The following is a 12,500-nucleotide window of genomic DNA, read 5'->3' as shown; positions in this document are numbered from 1 at the left end:
GGCAGCGGGCGGGGGTACGGGCCACAAAGCCGCCCTTCTCAGGCTAGAGGTTTCATTTAGGGAGGAACCCTCGGGGACCCCACCCGGGCAGGTGAGGCCTCACGCGCGGCGCCGCTTTTAGCCCCTTTTAACTTTCGCGACGCCGCCGCCTCGCTCTCGGCTCGGCCAACCCCCGCCACACGCAGCTGCTCGCGGCCGGCACCCGCGGGTACCCGGAACCGAGGACGACACCGGCGCCTCACGCGTTTTAGGACACCTGAAAACTCACGGGGCCACGCAGCAGTCACAAAGCCGGTTGCGGTAGACCGGTCCCCGAACCCTGCCCCAGCGCCGGGGGGGAGGTGGAAAGGGGAGGATGCGGCAAGGCACGCGCCGGGCCGCTAACGCCACGGCTCCCCCCCGCTCGAGCCGCTCGGGGCTGGGGGAACGAGGACGACACCTCACACGCGACGGGAAGCGAAGTGGAAAGGAAGACCGCCCTTGCCCTGCCGGCCGGGGGCCCTTTCCGACGCGACCCGAAAGGCCTCATCGATCAACAAGGACAGAAGGAAAGGAAGCCAGCGGAGGCCCCACGGCCTCGCTCTTCTGGGACAGACACAGCCACGCGCACCCGCCACCGCCCTCGGGAGCAGCCAGTAGGCACGGGGCTCGGCGTGCGGGCAACACGCCGGCGGAGCAAACGGGGCGCCCTCCAGAGATGGGGGGGGGGGGCAAGCTGCACCGGGCCGCACCGGCTCACAGGGCACCTCTGCCTCCCCGAAATGTGGGCTTGCATTTTCCCTCAAGCTGCACCGAGTTACATCTCCATCACGGGGCGCCCCTCTGGAGCCAGGAGGAAGCCGTGCTGGGGCACCGGCTTGCCCTCCTCCCCCCATGCCGGGCTCCATAGCATACGAGTGGCCAGTCACCGCCGCTGGCTTTTCCCTTAGATGCCGTGCCCCCGCGGGCTGCGGCTTTGGCCATGGGGGGGAACCCCCGTGAAGAGGGTCCAGTGCTGGGAACTCTCTCTGCCCCTTACCGGGCTCTCTCTCGCCGTGCCTGGACGGGCTTGCTTTCCATTCTTGGTGGGACCGACGCCGGCACCACGTCTCCCCGGCTTTCTCTGCCCCCGTGCCCCACCGGGCAAACTTCGCTTCGGGGGTTCCACACTTCGGCAGTGGCCGGCGCCAGCCACTCGTCAACTTTTTTTCTTTTCCCCGCTTTCGTTGCCGAGCCCGGGCTGGGCTCCGGCTCACGGACGAGCGAAACCCATCCAACACCGCTGAGGGTGCGCCAGCGGCCGCTCCAAACCGCCGCGCCTTTGTTCGGCCCCGCGGGTCCCCTCTCTGACCCGGGCGAAAGCCACCGAGAAGCCAGACGGACCCCTGCCCAGCCGCCTGGCGGTTGGCTTGGAGCAGCCGCTCGGCAGCGCTGCCCTGGGAGTGCTCGGCGTCGCTTGTTCCCTCATATACGGAACTGGAGGGCCGTCAGCTCCGCGAGCGCACAACCAGCCGACCTCCGCCCAGCGGCAGGTCGCAGAAATCACGCCGGCTTGTACGATGACGTAGGCGGAGGCAGAGCGCAACAGCGACCCCTTGGCGACAAGCGCGATCTCCGCGGAGAGCACGTCTACTCGCCGAGGGAGAGCACGTCTACTCGCCGAGGGAGAGCACGTCTACTCGCCGAGGGAGAGCACGTCTACTCGCCGAGGGAGAGCACGTCTACTCGCCCAGGGAGAGCACGTCTACTCGCCCAGGGAGAGCACGTCTACTCGCCCAGGGAGAGCACGTCTACTCGCCCAGGGAGAGCACGTCTACTCGCCCAGGGAGAGCACGTCTACTCGCCGAGGGAGAGCACGTCTACTCGCCCAGGGAGAGCACGTCTACTCGCCCAGGGAGAGCACGTCTACTCGCCCAGGGAGAGCACGTCTACTCGCCGAGGGAGAGCACGTCTACTCGCCGAGGGAGAGCACGTCTACTCGCCCAGGGAGAGCACGTCTACTCGCCCAGGGAGAGCACGTCTACTCGCCCAGGGAGAGCACGTCTACTCGCCCAGGGAGAGCACGTCTACTCGCCCAGGGAGAGCACGTCTACTCGCCCAGGGAGAGCACGTCTACTCGCCGAGGGAGAGCACGTCTACTCGCCCAGGGAGAGCACGTCTACTCGCCCAGGGAGAGCACGTCTACTCGCCCAGGGAGAGCACGTCTACTCGCCGAGGGAGAGCACGTCTACTCGCCGAGGGAGAGCACGTCTACTCGCCGAGGGAGAGCACGTCTACTCGCCCAGGGAGAGCACGTCTACTCGCCGAGGGAGAGCACGTCTACTCGCCGAGGGAGAGCACGTCTACTCGCCGAGGGAGAGCACGTCTACTCGCCGAGGGAGAGCACGTCTACTCGCCGAGGGAGAGCACGTCTACCTCCCGCCTGAGGGAGAGCACGGGGGGGGGGGGACAAAGACAGGCGGCAGCAGCTTCGGTGAACGTCACCCGGGAGGCGACCGGGGCTGTCCCGGGGCAGTCCCGGGAAGCCGGCGTCCGACACAGGGAACCGTCAGCTGCCGGACCGGGGCGAATCCCCGCGGCCACGGCAGGGGTGGGGGCTCGAAGACAGCCGGCAGCCGCTTCGGTGAACGTCACCCGGGAGGAGACTGGGGCCCTCCCGGGACCGTCCCGGGAAGACGACGTTCGGCACGAGATCCCGGCCGCGGCCGGACCGGCTCGAAGCCTCGCGGTCCCGGCAGCAGCCGGAGCCGCTCGCCGCCTCGGGCTCCCGGCCCCCTACAGATCCGGCGACTCGTTCACGGGCGGCGGGGGGAGGCAGTGGAGGGGGGTGCGGGGAGAAGCGGCAGCGGAGGCGGAGGGGGGGGGGGCTCGAAGACAGCCGGCAGCCGCTTCGGTGAACGTCACCCAGGAGGCGATCGGGGCCGTCCCGGGGCCGTCCCGGGATGCCGGCTTCCGGCACGGGGGTCCCGGCCGCGGCCGGACCGGCTCGTATCCCCGCGGCTCCGGCAGGGGGGGGGGGGGCTCGAAGACAGCCGGCAGTCGCCTCGGTGAACGTCACCCGGCCGGCGACCGCGGCCGTTCCGGGGCCGTCCCGGGAAGCCTGCGACAGGCACGGGGTCCCAGCCGCGGCCGGACCGACTCGAAGCCCCGCGGCCCCGGCACGGGGGAGGCCCAAAGACTGGCGGCAGCCGCTTCGCTGAACGTCACCCGGCCGGCGACCGGGGCCGTCCCGGGGCCGTCCCGGGATGCCGGCATCCGGCACGGGGTCCCGGCCGCGGCCGGAGCGGCTCGAATCCCCGCGGTCCCGGCAGCAGCCGGAGCCGCTCGCCGTTCGGGCTCCCGGCACCCTACGGATCCGCCGACTCGTTCGCCGGCGGCGGGGGGAGGCAGTGAAGGAGGTGCGGGCAGAAGCGGCAGCGGAGGCGGAGGGGGGGGGGGGGCTCGAAGACAGCCGGCAGCCGCTTCGGAGAACGTCACCCGGCCGGCGACCGCGGCCGTTCCGGGGCCGTCCCGGGAAGCCTGCGACAGGCACGGGGTCCCGGCCTCGGCCGGACCCGCACTGGGTGCCGCCGCCTCGGGCTCTCGGGACGGTATGGATCCGCCGACTCGTTCGCCGGCGGCGGGGGGAGGCAGTGGAGGGGGTGCGGGGAGAAGCGGCAGCGGAGGCGGAGGGGGGGGGGGGCTCGAAGACAGCCGGCAGCCGCTTCGGTGAACGTCACCCGGCCGGCGACCGGGGCCGTCCCGGGGCCGTCCGGGGATGCCGGCTTCCGGCACGGGGTCCCGGCCGCGGCCGGAGCGGCTCGAATCCCCGCGGTCCCGGCAGCAGCCGGAGCCGCTCGCCGTTCGGGCTCCCGGCACCCTACAGATCCGGCGACTCGTTCGCGGGCGGCGGGGGGAGGCAGTGGAGGGGGTGCGGGCAGAAGCGGCCGCGGAGGCGGAGGGGGGGGGGGGGCTCGAAGACAGCCGGCAGCCGCTTCGGTGAACGTCACCCGGGAGGCGACCGGGACCGGCCCGGGAAGCCATCGTCCGGCCCCGGATCCCGGCCGCGGCCGGACCGGCTCGAAGCCCCGCGGCCCCGGCACGGGGGAGGCCCAAAGACTGGCGGCAGCCGCTTCGCTGAACGTCACCCGGCCGGCGACCGGGGCCGTCCCGGGGCCGTCCCGGGATGCCGGCTTCCGGCACGGGGGTCCCGGCCGCGGCCGGAGCGGCTCGAATCCCCGCGGTCCCGGCAGCAGCCGGAGCCGCTCGCCGTTCGGGCTCCCGGCACCCTACGGATCCGCCGACTCGTTCGCCGGCGGCGGGGGGAGGCAGTGGAGGGGGTGCGGGCAGAAGCGGCAGCGGAGGCGGAGGGGGGGGGGGCTCGAAGACAGCCGGCAGCCGCTTCGGTGAACGTCACCCGGCCGGCGACCGGGGCCGTCCCGGGGCCGTCCGGGGATGCCGGCTTCCGGCACGGGGTCCCGGCCGCGGCCGGAGCGGCTCGAATCCCCGCGGTCCCGGCAGCAGCCGGAGCCGCTCGCCGTTCGGGCTCCCGGCACCCTACAGATCCGGCGACTCGTTCGCCGGCGGCGGGGGGAGGCAGTGGAGGGGGTGCGGGGAGAAGCGGCCGCGGAGGCGGAGGGGGGGGGGGGGCTCGAAGACAGCCGGCAGCCGCTTCGGTGAACGTCACCCGGGAGGCGACCGGGACCGGCCCGGGAAGCCATCGTCCGGCCCGGGATCCCGGCCGCGGCCGGACCGGCTCGAATCCCCGCGGCCCCGGCACGGGGGAGGCCCAAAGACTGGCGGCAGCCGCTTCGCTGAACGTCACCCGGCCGGCGACCGGGGCCGTCCCGGGGCCGTCCCGGGATGCCGGCTTCCGGCACGGGGTCCCGGCCGCGGCCGGAGCGGCTCGAATCCCCGCGGTCCCGGCAGCAGCCGGAGCCGCTCGCCGTTCGGGCTCCCGGCACCCTACGGATCCGCCGACTCGTTCGCCGGCGGCGGGGGGAGGCAGTGGAGGGGGTGCGGGCAGAAGCGGCAGCGGAGGCGGAGGGGGGGGGGGCTCGAAGACAGCCGGCAGCCGCTTCGGTGAACGTCACCCGGCCGGCGACCGGGGCCGTCCCGGGGCCGTCCGGGGATGCCGGCTTCCGGCACGGGGTCCCGGCCGCGGCCGGAGCGGCTCGAATCCCCGCGGTCCCGGCAGCAGCCGGAGCCGCTCGCCGTTCGGGCTCCCGGCACCCTACAGATCCGGCGACTCGTTCGCCGGCGGCGGGGGGAGGCAGTGGAGGGGGTGCGGGGAGAAGCGGCAGCGGAGGCGGAGGGGGGGGGGGGGCTCGAAGACAGCCGGCAGCCGCTTGGGTGAACGTCACCCGGGAGGCGACCGGGACCGGCCCGGGAAGCCATCGTCCGGCCCGGGATCCCGGCCGCGGCCGGACCGGCTCGAATCCCCGCGGCCCCGGCACGGGGGAGGCCCAAAGACTGGCGGCAGCCGCTTCGCTGAACGTCACCCGGCCGGCGACCGGGGCCGTCCCGGGGCCGTCCCGGGATGCCGGCTTCCGGCACGGGGTCCCGGCCGCGGCCGGAGCGGCTCGAATCCCCGCGGTCCCGGCAGCAGCCGGAGCCGCTCGCCGTTCGGGCTCCCGGCACCCTACGGATCCGCCGACTCGTTCGCCGGCGGCGGGGGGAGGCAGTGGAGGGGGTGCGGGCAGAAGCGGCAGCGGAGGCGGAGGGGGGGGGGCTCGAAGACAGCCGGCAGCCGCTTCGGTGAACGTCACCCGGCCGGCGACCGGGGCCGTCCCGGGGCCGTCCGGGGATGCCGGCTTCCGGCACGGGGTCCCGGCCGCGGCCGGAGCGGCTCGAATCCCCGCGGTCCCGGCAGCAGCCGGAGCCGCTCGCCGTTCGGGCTCCCGGCACCCTACAGATCCGGCGACTCGTTCGCCGGCGGCGGGGGGAGGCAGTGGAGGGGGTGCGGGGAGAAGCGGCAGCGGAGGCGGAGGGGGGGGGGGGGCTCGAAGACAGCCGGCAGCCGCTTCGGTGAACGTCACCCGGGAGGCGACCGGGACCGGCCCGGGAAGCCATCGTCCGGCCCGGGATCCCGGCCGCGGCCGGACCGGCTCGAATCCCCGCGGCCCCGGCACGGGGGAGGCCCAAAGACTGGCGGCAGCCGCTTCGCTGAACGTCACCCGGCCGGCGACCGGGGCCGTCCCGGGGCCGTCCCGGGATGCCGGCTTCCGGCACGGGGTCCCGGCCGCGGCCGGAGCGGCTCGAATCCCCGCGGTCCCGGCAGCAGCCGGAGCCGCTCGCCGTTCGGGCTCCCGGCACCCTACGGATCCGCCGACTCGTTCGCCGGCGGCGGGGGGAGGCAGTGGAGGGGGTGCGGGCAGAAGCGGCAGCGGAGGCGGAGGGGGGGGGGGCTCGAAGACAGCCGGCAGCCGCTTCGGTGAACGTCACCCGGCCGGCGACCGGGGCCGTCCCGGGGCCGTCCGGGGATGCCGGCTTCCGGCACGGGGTCCCGGCCGCGGCCGGAGCGGCTCGAATCCCCGCGGTCCCGGCAGCAGCCGGAGCCGCTCGCCGTTCGGGCTCCCGGCACCCTACAGATCCGGCGACTCGTTCGCCGGCGGCGGGGGGAGGCAGTGGAGGGGGTGCGGGGAGAAGCGGCAGCGGAGGCGGAGGGGGGGGGGGGGCTCGAAGACAGCCGGCAGCCGCTTCGGTGAACGTCACCCGGGAGGCGACCGGGACCGGCCCGGGAAGCCATCGTCCGGCCCGGGATCCCGGCCGCGGCCGGACCGGCTCGAATCCCCGCGGCCCCGGCACGGGGGAGGCCCAAAGACTGGCGGCAGCCGCTTCGCTGAACGTCACCCGGCCGGCGACCGGGGCCGTCCCGGGGCCGTCCCGGGATGCCGGCTTCCGGCACGGGGTCCCGGCCGCGGCCGGAGCGGCTCGAATCCCCGCGGTCCCGGCAGCAGCCGGAGCCGCTCGCCGTTCGGGCTCCCGGCACCCTACGGATCCGGCGACTCGTTCGCCGGCGGCGGGGGGAGGCAGTGGAGGCGGTGCGGGGAGAAGCGGCAGCGGAGGCGGAGGGGGGGCGGGGGGGGACGATAGTGGCGGGGGGCGGGGGGGTGCTCGAAGGCAGCCGGCAGCCGGTTCGGTGAACATTCGCCGGGGCGGGGGGGCGACCTGTCCGTGCCCGGGGCAGCCCCGGGAAGCCGGCAGCCAGCACGGGGGTCCCGGCAGCACCTGTTCCCTGCCCTGGGACTTGCCGTGCCCGGCGGCCGGTTGCCGGGTGGGGGGAGCGATGAGAGGCGGGGCGCAGCGGCCGGGGCAGCGCCGGGCCGCAGCGGGGGGCTGGGCGGGTGGGGTAGGCGTCGAGCGGCAAGCCCTCGGCTGCAGCGAATGTTCGGCGGTGCGGGGCGGGGGGGGGACGGGACGACACGTTGGGGGCGCCGAGTCCGAGCCACCCCCGGCCCCAGGGGCGGCCGGAGGGGGAGGCCGGTGCCTGGCCCTGGGAGCTGCTGGGCGCCGGATGGCCGAGGGTGCGTCAGAAGCCGCCCGAGCGGTCGAGCAGGTCCTCCAGAAAGGCCTAGGGTGGCTTCGAGGGCCCCGGGAGCAGTCGAGGGAGGCCTCCAGGCAGGTCTGGAGTGGATGGGAGGCCTTCCAAAGCAGACAAGGGAGGCTGCCAGCGGGGCCTAGGCTGGCACTGCAGCCTGTAAATGGTTGGGGGGGGGGGCCTCTGGTGCGGCCTGGAGTCTCTGGGTGGCGTCCAGAGAGGTGCAAAAGATCCTCTGGTGCGGCCTGTGGTGGTGGAGAAGCCTGCAGAGCGTGCGGGGGAGGCTTCTGGTGCGGCCTGGGGTGGGTCGGAAGCCTGCAGAGCGTGCGGGAGAGGCTTCTGCTGCGGCCTGGGGTGGCTGAGAAGCCTGCAGAGCGTGCGGGAGAGGCTTCTGGTGCGGCCTGGGGTGGCTGAGAAGCCTGCAGAGCGTGCGGGAGAGGCTTCTGCTGCGGCCTGGGGTGGCTGAGAAGCCTGCAGAGCGTGCGGGGGAGGCTTCTGTTGGGGCCTGGGGTGGGTCAGAAGCCTACAGAGCGTGCGGGGGAGGCTTCTGTTGGGGCCTGGGGTGGCTGAGAAGCCTGCAGAGCGTGCGGGAGAGGCTTCTGGTGCGGCCTGGGGTGGCTGAGAAGCCTGCAGAGCGTGCGGGAGAGGCTTCTGCTGCGGCCTGGGGTGGCTGAGAAGCCTGCAGAGCGTGCGGGGGAGGCTTCTGTTGGGGCCTGGGGTGGGTCAGAAGCCTACAGAGCGTGCGGGGGAGGCTTCTGGTGCGGCCTGGGGTGGGTCGGAAGCCTGCAGAGCGTGCGGGAGAGGCTTCTGTTGGGGCCTGGGGTGGCTGAGAAGCCTGCAGAGCGTGCGGGGGAGGCTTCTGCTGTGGCCTGGGGTGGCTGAGAAGCCTGCAGAGCGTGCGTGGGAGGCTTCTGCTGCGGCCTGGGGTGGCTGAGAAGCCTGCAGAGCGTGCGGGGGAGGCTTCTGCTGCGGCCTGGGGTGGCTGAGAAGCCTGCAGAGCGTGCGGGGGAGGCTTCTGGTGCGGCCTGGGGTGGGACGGAAGCCTGCAGAGCGTGCGGGGGAGGCTTCTGGTGCGGCCTGGGGTGGGACGGAAGCCTGCAGAGCGTGCGGGGGAGGCTTCTGGTGCGGCCTGGGGTGGGTCGGAAGCCTGCAGAGCGTGCGGGAGAGGCTTCTGCTGCGGCCTGGGGTGGGTCGGAAGCCTGCAGAGCGTGCGGGAGAGGCTTCTGTTGGGGCCTGGGGTGGCTGAGAAGCCTGCAGAGCGTGCGGGAGAGGCTTCTGGTGCGGCCTGGGGTGGCTGAGAAGCCTGCAGAGCGTGCGGGAGAGGCTTCTGGTGCGCCCTGGGGTGGCTGAGAAGCCTGCAGAGCGTGCGGGAGAGGCTTCTGGTGCGGCCTGGGGTGGCTGAGAAGCCTGCAGAGCGTGCGGGAGAGGCTTCTGCTGCGGCCTGGGGTGGCTGAGAAGCCTGCAGAGCGTGCGGGAGAGGCTTCTGCTGCGGCCTGGGGTGGCTGAGAAGCCTGCAGAGCGTGCGGGAGAGGCTTCTGCTGCGGCCTGGGGTGGCTGAGAAGCCTGCAGGGCGTGCGGGAGAGGCTTCTGCTGCGGCCTGGGGTGGGTGGGAAGCCTGCAGAGCGTGCGGGGGAGGCTTCTGGTGCGGCCTGGGGTGGCTGAGAAGCCTGCAGAGCGTGCGGGAGAGGCTTCTGCTGCGGCCTGGGGTGGCTGAGAAGCCTGAAGAGCGTGCGGGAGAGGCTTCTGGTGCGGCCTGGGGTGGCTGAGAAGCCTGCAGAGCGTGCGGGAGAGGCTTCTGCTGCGGCCTGGGGTGGCTGAGAAGCCTGCAGAGCGTGCGGGAGAGGCTTCTGCTGCGGCCTGGGGTGGGTCGGAAGCCTGCAGAGCGTGCGGGAGAGGCTTCTGCTGCGGCCTGGGGTGGGTCGGAAGCCTGCAGAGCTTGCGGGGGAGGCTTCTGGTGCGGCCTGGGGTGGCTGAGAAGCCTGCAGAGCGTGCGGGGGAGGCTTCTGGTGCGGCCTGGGGTGGCTGAGAAGCCTGAAGAGCGTGCGGGAGAGGCTTCTGGTGCGGCCTGGGGTGGCTGAGAAGCCTGCAGAGCGTGCGGGAGAGGCTTCTGCTGCGGCCTGGGGTGGCTGAGAAGCCTGCAGAGCGTGCGGGAGAGGCTTCTGCTGCGGCCTGGGGTGGGTCGGAAGCCTGCAGAGCGTGCGGGAGAGGCTTCTGCTGCGGCCTGGGGTGGGTCGGAAGCCTGCAGAGCTTGCGGGGGAGGCTTCTGGTGCGGCCTGGGGTGGGTCGGAAGCCTGCAGAGCATGCGGGGGAGGCTTCTGCTGCGGCCTGGGGTCTCTGGGTGGCCTCTAGAGAGGTGCAAAAGACCCTCTGGGTTGGGCTGGGGTGGCTCTTGGACCCCTGCCACACAGTGGAGAGAGGCCTCCGGCCCGCCACCTGTGTCCCTGTGTGCCTGAGTGCCTGTGTCCCTGTGTCCCTGTGTCCCTGAGTGCCTGAGTGCCTGTGTCCCTGTGTCCCTGTGTCCCTGAGTGCCTGAGTGCCTGTGTCCCTGTGTCCCTGTGTCCCTGTGTCCCTGTGTCCCTGAGTGCCTGAGTGCCTGAGTGCCTGTGTCCCTGTGTCCTTGTGTCCCTGTGTCCCTGTGTCCCTGTGTGCCTGAGTGCCTGTGTCCCTGTGTCCCTGTCTGTGTACCTGTGTGCGAGAGTGTCCGGCACGCCACCCAGCGGCGGCGGGCAAGCAGGTAGGCGGGTGGGCGGGCCGGCGAGGGCCAGTGTGAGTTTGGGGGGGTGGGAGGGGAGGCGGCAGCTGGAAGCGTCAGAGGAGGGGGCGTGGCTCCGGCTGGCCCCGGGAGCAGGTTCCCGGGACCGGGACCGGCTGGACCCGGCGGGTGGTTGATCCCGGGGCGGGGGGCAGAGGCGGCGGGAAGCGGCAGCTGCGTGTGCGGCGGGGGGGTGGAGGGCGAACCGCGGCGGGAAGCGGATGCTTCAGAGCAGGTTACGGGGGCGGGGACGGACGACACCACCTGTCCCCGCCCCGGGACGGGCTGGACCCGGCGCCCTGGACCCGGCGCCGTGTACCCGCCGCCGCCCCCGCCGCCGCCCCCCTCCGCCACCCCGGGACCCCGACGTTTTTTGGCGCCCGCGCCTTTTTTTTGCTCCCCGCCTGCCCGCGCTGCCCCGGGCCCTCCCCCGGGGCGGGGCGGGAGGGAGGGACGGACGGACGGACGGGTAGCCGGGGATCTCCGAGCGCGCGCCACCAGACCGAGGCGGGTCCCGGCGGCGGCGGCGGCGGCGGCGGCGGCGGCGGCAGCAAGCGACGGCGGGGGGGGCAGGCTAGGGAGAGAGGGGGAGCGGCATGCGGTAGGGCTGGGGGGTTTGTTTCGGGGGGGAGGGGTGGGGGGGGGGTGGCAGCGGTCAGCGAGAGCGGGGAGAGGGGGAGCGGCATGCGGTAGGGCTGGGGTGTTTCTGGGGTGGGGGCGTTGGGGGGATTAGCGGGCGGGGCGGGCAGCCGAGCCAAGCGGCAAGCCGGGGGGGCGGGCGAGGGCGGCTTTAGGGCCGGAGGAGCGGAGCGCAACCTCCCCCGTGCAGGCTCCAGCGTGGAGAGCAGCAAGTTTTTGGGGACGGGGGACGACGGACGGGAGGGGCAGCGGCGAGAGGCTAGCTGCGGCAAGGGGCACCGGCACGGCCGCCCTAACAGCGCCGCCTCGGTCGCAGGGGTTAGAGAGCAGCCGGGCAGCCCGGGAGGGAAGCGGCAGCCCGCGAAGGGGGGAAGGGGGGGCTCCGCGCAAACCGCTAACGGGAGCCGGGGGGTGTGGGGAGCTGGGGGTGGCAGCAGCGGCAAGAGGCAACGTCGGGAGGGGGGGCTCCGCGCAAACCGGTAACGGGGGGCCCGGGGGTGTGGAGGGGGCGGTGGTGGCCGCGGCGAGAGGCAACGGCAGGCGGGGGCGCTCCGCGCAAACCGGCAGCGGGGGGGGGGCGGGGGTAACGGCAAGAGGCAACGGCGGGAAGGGGGGCCTCCGCGCAAACCGGCAGCGGGGGGGGGGCGGGGGGTAGCGGCAAGAGGCAACGGCGGGAAGGGGGGGCTCCGCGCAAACCGGCAGCGGGGGGGGGGCGGGGGGTAGCGGCAAGAGGCAACGGCGGGAAGGGGGGGCTCCGCGCAAACCGGCAGCGGGGGGGGGGCGGGGGTAGCGGCAAGAGGCAACGGCGGGAAGGGGGGGCTCCGCGCAAACCGGCAGCGGGGGGGGGGCGGGGGGTAGCGGCAAGAGGCAACGGCGGGAAGGGGGAGCTCCGCGCAAACCGGCAGCGGGGGGGGGGCGGGGGTAGCGGCAAGAGGCAACGTCGGGAGGGGGGGCTCCGCGCAAACCGGCAGCGGGGGGGGGGCGGGGGGTAGCGGCAAGAGGCAACGTCGGGAGGGGGGGCGCCGCGCAAACCGGCAACGGGGGCGGGGGGGGGAGGCGGTCAGGGGCGGGGGGAGATTTCTAGAGATGCCGGCAGACCTTCTCCCCGGAGAACAGCGCTGTTGAAGAAAAGACTGCTTCAGAACACAACCTTTAATGAAAGACGCTCGATGAAAACAACACTTAATAAAAGAAGGTTTCATGCCGACTGCCTCTCTTCATTTACGCCGCCGCGGGGGGGGGGGGGTTGGGGGCCGGGCGGGCGATACCAGGCGGCCCTCGTCCCGGGGACCACGTCTACCCCGCGGTTCCAGCCTCCGCGCGCTAAGTGCCCGCCCGGCCGCGGGGAGCACGTCTACCTCCTGCCGCACGGCTCAGTGCACTAAGTCCCCCCTCGCCATGGAGAGCACGTCTACCTGCCAGCTCAGGGAGAGCACGTCTACTCACCGAGGGAGAGCACGTCTACCACCTGGGAAGGAGAGCACTACCTCCTGGGAAGGAGAGCACGTCTACCTCCTCGGGAAGGAGAGCACGTCTACCTCCTGGGAAGGAGAGCACGTCTACCTCCTCGGGAAGGAGAGCACGTCTACCTCCTGGGAAGGAGAGCACGTC

This window comes from Melanerpes formicivorus, unplaced genomic scaffold (genome assembly GCF_026170545.1).
Source record: "Melanerpes formicivorus ecotype bairdi unplaced genomic scaffold, bMelFor1.0.p_v2 SCAF_551, whole genome shotgun sequence".
In the NCBI taxonomy this organism is placed as follows: domain Eukaryota; kingdom Metazoa; phylum Chordata; class Aves; order Piciformes; family Picidae; genus Melanerpes; species Melanerpes formicivorus.
Note: the sequence above shows the minus strand (reverse complement) of the source record.